The sequence below is a fragment of the Rhyacophila brunnea genome, unplaced genomic scaffold (assembly GCF_057557595.1).
Source record: "Rhyacophila brunnea isolate RB1 unplaced genomic scaffold, BYU_Rbru_1.0 scaffold_62, whole genome shotgun sequence".
Taxonomy (NCBI): domain Eukaryota; kingdom Metazoa; phylum Arthropoda; class Insecta; order Trichoptera; family Rhyacophilidae; genus Rhyacophila; species Rhyacophila brunnea.
In genome coordinates, this window is record NW_028233299.1 from 1,978,148 (window position 1) to 1,985,786 (window position 7,639).

The following is a 7,639-nucleotide window of genomic DNA, read 5'->3' on the forward strand; positions in this document are numbered from 1 at the left end:
TATATTATTCTAGTCTCTGTACTTACATTACACATTTTAGTTATTTTAGAAATATTCTTGAGTGTTTTTATTCTGCATTTACAGTATCTTTTAAAGCCAAATTTTCTTTGAAACATGATACTTATCAATTCATAATTAAACCATATGTGGTTTTTATAATAAAATTTTAAAGGTTTTTCTTTTAATATGATTAAACTTCACGAGTATTTTCAATCATTAGCGTTTCTATCATGAAAAATAAAGAATGTGGAGAAATTCCACCAAATTCCGTCATAAGAAGCATAAAATACTATGAATATGGGATTTCTCCTACAATAAAAACACGAAAGATTTTATATCGCTATAAATTATATGTGAACTTGGTTAAACTTTTAAAAAAACACAAAAATGTTTATATTTTGATTCTTTTATATTAATGCAACTTAAAAAGAAGTTATGATTAATATACCACGCCATAATAGATGTCGGAGGGAAGGACAATATTGTGAACACACAAAGAAGAATATGAAAGAATAGTTTTATTCCGAAAGGGTGACGAATCGTCAGAGGCAAAAACGTGTAATTTTATTTAATAAAAAAATCTTTAAATAGCAAAAATATCAATTATAAACGGTTGTTATCTAGACAAAAAATTATTTCAATGCTACAGAATTGCAAATTTCTTAAAATAATGATTAAATCATTTAATGCTTCTTTTTCTAAAACAATACAATATATTGTGTTTTATTTACTAAAATTTGTCATTTTTAGAATAAAAAACTAAAAATTATGATTCTCGCATATTTTGAATGAATTGTGTCGATTTACAATAATTAAAATTTAAAGTTCTTTCATCTACTTATCCATTCAAAAAGCATCAATATGTTGTGCATGACACTTTTTAAAATTATGAAACAATTGCGAATCAATTATTCGAATATAAAATAATTAGGATGTCGATCTAACCACAATTTGTAAAATATTTTGAGAAAAAGGTATAAATCATTATAAATGAGATGTTATTGAAATTTTTATTGGTGCATGAAAATATCACAGATCATCTTGCAGTTTTTTATATGAAATACTATTCAGATGTAATGAATAAAATTTTTTGGCTATTTTAAAGAAAATAATATATAAATATACTTGCATATAGGCCTCATTTTTACCATAAATGATTTTTAATCTTGTCTTGCAAGACACTTGAACTCATCTCATTTGAGAGAAGAAGAGCAGTTCTTGAAGATAGATCAGGGGAAGAATTCAAAAGATACATCAAGGTGTTGTGCAATATTCCTAATGGGCTGACTACGCCTCAATAGATTGAATTTATAAAAAGAAACTTAGCCCATAAATAAAAAATCATTGATTATTTGCGACATATTCGATTTTGTCGCAATATAGATGGGGTGATAACACAATATACTAAAAGGAACCAGAATGAAGTAGAAGCCACAAATCAAATCAAGGCATAATTTCAAACTATAGGATTGGGGAAAACGTTTGAATAAATATATCTTGAAAAAGGTATCGAAGAAGATGTAAAGAAGCGCATATATCCAAGTTTATAGATGTGATTTTCCCACAAGAGATCAATCAAGTTATGCTTGAAGAGAATATCTAAAATTACATTACCAAAATTAATCCATAAATAAAAATAAATTAGCTTACCATTTATTAATATTTCCTTTTAGATAAATAAAATATTTCCATTACAAAGGGGTGGTATGGTTTACAAGTCGGTGCTCATATGAGTAGTCGCGGGTTAAACACCCAACTACCCCAATATGTCGTCAAACGAATTTATTCTAAAGAAAAATACCCAAAGGGGGCGGGCAGTAATAAACCATATAAAATATTGAAAAGCCATGAGAAATAGAAAATTGCAGCATAAGCCATTGAAATGTGCCTCCAATATAGGAAAAGAACCTATTCCGTTCAGCAAGGATATATGTAAGTTCAAATGTGGTTGTAGCTTGTATACCTTAGCGATGAACAGTAGACAGAACCCGTTCCCTTCACATAATGACTGCCATCTATGAGAAAGGGCTTAATCCACAGTGATTACATGTAACAAGAAGTGCTGGAGGTGTACCACAGAGAGTGCAGCAGTTAAGCTATAGTTCATATAAATATAAAGCGAACTTCCTAAAAGTAATATAAATAAACATAAATTCATTACAAATAACTTTAATGATTAATTTCGACATTTTTATTTAGAATGCTAATACTGTAATTAATAATTAATAATCAATACATTCCAGCATTTCGATTTTTTTTTGAATTCTAGATTGGTAAAAATAATGTCTCTAATTACAATTTAAGAATTATCTAGTCATTTCATTTAAGCCATCCATATTTATTTTCAATTTAAGTTTATAAAATATTGATCCCATAAATGCTACAACGAGGAGAAGCTGAATTTGATTCATATTATAAAAAAAATTTGGATCTAAGCAAAGAAGAATTCGTTCAATTCAAACAAGTTTTAAAACAGCCACTCCCTTTTACATTCCGAATAAGTGATCCCATTATAGATTCGTTGATGGAAAAAAGTTCCATTTTTAAAAGAATAACCTATATAAAAGACCATAAAGTCTACCAATGCGACAAATCTGATTATAAAGATTCCGAGCTGCGCAAACTAATAATAAATTTTGCAGACATAGGCCGAGTTTATCGACAAGAAATAGCAAGTATGCTTCCTGTGATTTATCTAGACGTACAACCCGATCATGCTGTTTTTGATATGTGTGCAGCACCAGGATCAAAAACAACACAGATAATAGAAAGATTGCGTGATGGAATTCTGATAAGCAATGACAGTAACTTAAAAAGATTAGGTGTTTTAAAAAAACATACTAATAAGTATGCCTTTGAAAACATCATAGTTACCAATAATGATGCTCGTTTTTATCCAACTTTGCGGGATGAAAATGGTGTAATTTTTTTTGATCGTATTCTTTGTGATGTGCCATGTTCAGGTGATGGGACTATTAGAAAAAATAGTATTGTTTTGAGCAAATGGAAACTTAATACCGCTCTGGGTCTATTTAAAACACAATACGAAATATTGAGTCGTGCTATAAAATTGTTAAAAAACGACGGACTGGTGGTTTATTCAACATGTTCATTCAATCCTATAGAAAATGAGTGTGTTGTGCAACGAGCCCTTCTTAAACTTAACTGTGAACTCATTGAGGCACCTGAAATAATTGGATTAAAAGTGAGAAATGGATTGGAAAAATGGGATCCACATGTCGACAATACAGAAACTAATGATTGGATGTTTCCGAATCCAAAAATTCAGAGTTTGAGTAAGTGTGTTCGTATACTTCCACAAGACCAAGATACGGGTGGGTTTTTTATTGCTATTTTACGAAAAAAGAAAAATACAAATACGCCTAAAAATCAAAATATTTCTACAGGCGTTGTGGAAAAGGATTTTTGTGAAATAAGTCTCAATTTAAATAGACCAGATTCCGATAAAAATGTTTCACTAAGTATGGGGGCCATAGAAAAAAATGAAGGCAACGTGTGTTTATATGCATCTTTAAAAACAAATGAAAATAACTATGTGGCGGAAGTAAACCTCCAAAATGAAAATGATGAAATAGATAACAATTGTAATGTTGGGATGCTGATCCGAAAAAATCCAAAAGATAGTGATTTTTATTTGGTAAGCGATGATATGAAGAAAAGAATAGAAGAAACCATCAATCAACCACTAAATTATGATCTAGTATCACAATCTGAATTTTTATATAGCATGAACTTGGCATCTAAGATCGTGGTTAGCATACTTAAAAACACGCCTAAAGCCTGTAAAATAATATCTGCAGGGTGTAAAGCCTTTTCAATTAATAAATTAGAGAAAGATAGTGACATTAGTATTCGAATAGCACCTGGTATCATGGAAAAATTACAATACAAGGGTAGTTATATTCAATTATCCAAAAAGGACACACTTAAGTTATTAGAAGGTGATTTTGTTGAATTTTCCGAATTGGATCTCGATTTTAGTAAAGTTAGGAGGTTAACTATAATCAAGTTTGATGGACTGGATGGGCTGTTTAGCGCATGGGCTGGCAAGAAAAAGATTGCGCTATTTTTGAACAAGAATTTTAGATCTTCTTTTATTGAATTCTTTAAATTAAAAGATAATTGATTCATTATATTTAATCATACGATGTACATTAAAAATAGTATTATTGGTTTTGACTTTATTTATGTATATTTATATATATTCACTTCGCAAATTTGAATTTTTTTATCGAAAATTATATCAGAATAAATTATTTGGTTTAAATCTTAATAATTTATTGGATGCTTTGAATTTTGGCACCAATATAAAATAATGGACAAGAAATCTGCTAAATCCTTTTAAACACAGGAAAGTCACGATAATATTTAGTATTTAGACTTTTATAATACTTTTTATATCTAATAAATTGTTTTTTTTCGAATAAGATACACCTGAATCTACTACCATCTAAAAAATTATTTGAATTTATTAATAATAGGGAAAAAAGTAATTGTTTTTTTAAATTCAATTATCTTAAATATATATATTATATCTCATATTTAATTTTACACGTAAATTTGACATTTTTTGGGCTCGAAATTATAGTTTAACCTGTAGTTATTTATCTTATTGTAATATACTGCAATAAATAAAATAAAATCCCATAATTTTTTACATTCATATATGTTTATTTCAAATTATAAAATTTTCGATTTTTTTGCAAATATTGTAAACTGCAATTTTATACGGTAATTATTAAAGCTCGAGCTTTGATTTTAATGAGCTTATATGAAATTTACGAATATTATAAAAAAATTAATTTTAAATTAGAAAAAAAATATTTACAAAATTTTTGAAAGAATGAATATAACAGACCAAATATTTTAGTTTAAAAAAAAAGGTTTATATCTAGTCCAATGATGACAAAAAATCTGGGAATATTCCATCACATGAAAACTATAATAAGTTTGCTCTTTGTGCTCATCTGCTTGTGTTTATTTTTATTTTTATAAGTGGTTTAAGTTTTATACTAGCTTCTATTTTCTTTATCTAAGACGTGGCTTTCTAATTAGATATATAGAAAAAATCCTTAATTTATCTCTTTTCATTTTCCTCTGATATATTCTCATCAACAGCTTTTCTTCACATAAAAAATATTTGTTCATGTTTTTTTGAAGTGTGAGTGCACTCCTGTATGCTCTTACCTTTTCTTAGATTTAAACCCCATAATATATATTTAATTTATGGGTAAAGTTTCTTTTTAAGTGTTCCATCTATTGAGACGTAGTCAGTACATTGGGAGCATCGCGCAACCCTTTGGCACATCTTTTGGCGCCTTACCTCTATCTATCTTCATCAACTGCTCTTCTTATCTCCGATGAGATGAGTTCAAGTGTTTTGTAATATTATAATTTATAGATATTTACATATAACTTATTTATAAATTGCACAAGTTATTTCTCCATTAAGAGATAAAATAAAGATCTAGATAAATTTGTATTTTTTAATTTAGTACGCAGATACAAGAATTAGAACCGATATAAAATTATCAAACGACAGAGCTGATATTTTTATACATGATAAAAATAAGAACTGTATCACTCTCATAGAAATCGGTGTGACTAATATTAGAAACATAAACATAGTTGAAAACGAAAAATTGAGAAAGTATGATCAGCTAGCATCCGAACAGTCATTAATATATCCGAGCAAGACAAAATTTTTCCATTAATATAAAAGGAGATGGGGTTGTAACACAATATCATAAAAAGTATCTGAAATAAATCGAAGTAACTAACCAAACTGCGGCATAAATAAAAACTCGGGATTGAGAAATATCCTTGAATTAATAAGTCTGAACGGAGGAGAGATACTGAAGAAAACTTCAGAGAGGTGAAAATAGCCGAAAGTTGTTATTACACTTGTCGCACGAGAAATCAAGAAAATCATTCTTGTGAAAAAAAACAAAAATTGTAATGAATAATTTAACCCTAAAATAAATAAATTTGCAATTCAGCAAATAATTCCTTTGGTTCTTAATACCCCGAATGACTGTACCTAGTCTATATTTCTTTAGAAACTTTATGGTTTAGATTAATGGTTCAGTTAATTCAGTATTTAGATGCAATTCTCAATCTTATGTGATTCTTTTCTTTATATATTGAATTTTTTCGTCTTATATAATTAAAGATGTAATAACTATAGATTTGTGGAACATGATACTATATTTCATATGAGTATTAATAATGAGAGAGAATATTAATTTAATATTGATAATAGCTAAACTTAGCTTTATTATCAATATAATAGATACATGCCCGGCACATTTATAATATTTATTAAAGCTCGGTATCAGTGATCGGTTCGCTTCATAATGCTTCTTAGTAAAAGATAATCTAGTTTATAGTAAATTATTATTCCTTCTAAAAAAAATTTAATAAAAAAGGTTATGATAGTAGTAAGTAAAAATTTCAATATCAAAAATGCCTGCTTTTATAATTTCCGGGCATAAAAATTTTCCGCCATATAAATTTGATAAATTACATAAAATATTTGGTTAAGGACCAATAAATTTGATTATTTAAGGGTTATTTATACCATTGACGAGTGCAACAGAAGCGATGAATAATCTTAAAAATATAATAATAGCAAAATCTTTGTAATTTAGGTGTATGGTGGTGTTTGGTATAGTACATTACAGTGTATTGGTGAGAAATTGAAGTATAGGGCATTAACTGTGATATAATCGATAAGAAAAATTCTTAAGCTTCATTTTATACTATGGAGCTTAAGATAAAATCTACGTAATTGTACGGGGATTTGAATGTGGTTCAAATAAGATCACTAAATGCGCTGGATGAATGTTTGCAGCCCAAGTAAAATATGAGTAACCAGAATAAATAGTCCAATAAATTATTTTAGATTTAGGAGGAAACATAGATATAGTGCAATCTGGGACATCGTTTTAGGGTATATAGGTGGTTTCAGAAAAAAATCGCATTTTTGTAAAAAAAAATATCTCAAAAATTTCTAAAATAGAGCATAAATTGATGTTCACGTTTTTTTATAAATACGAATGGATGGAAGACCCAAAGAAGAATGTGTAAAAATATAATTTATAACAAATATTGTAAACTATGTTTTTTCTTTGTTTGATAGGGTTACTGTTATTCATACAAACACAGAGGAAATAAAAAAATAGTAATGGTTTAAATGTCATACAAGTAAGAAATCGAAACTAGATAAATATATGTTTTTTCTAATCATATAATATGCACGAAACAGAACAAGGAAAATTACTATTTGATTTAGTTAAATATATTTAAAATAAAGATAAATTGGAATTCAAAAATTAAATGTGTATATTTATTCTAAAAATAAGGGGAAAAACGTGGCTATAAATCAATATTCATTAAAAATATGCATGCATACCTATCTAGACATAAACAAATAACGCAAAATTGTATTTTTTTTTATAGCGTCAAAATAATAAGATATCATATGTTTAAAATAAAGAGCCCCCCATTTAAAATTAAATGATAATGCATTTTATAGAGCTGATGAATGGAAAGTGTGATTTATCCGCAATGTTTTTTCTTATTTTTTCTCAAGATCGGCTTATTTTAAATTAATCTA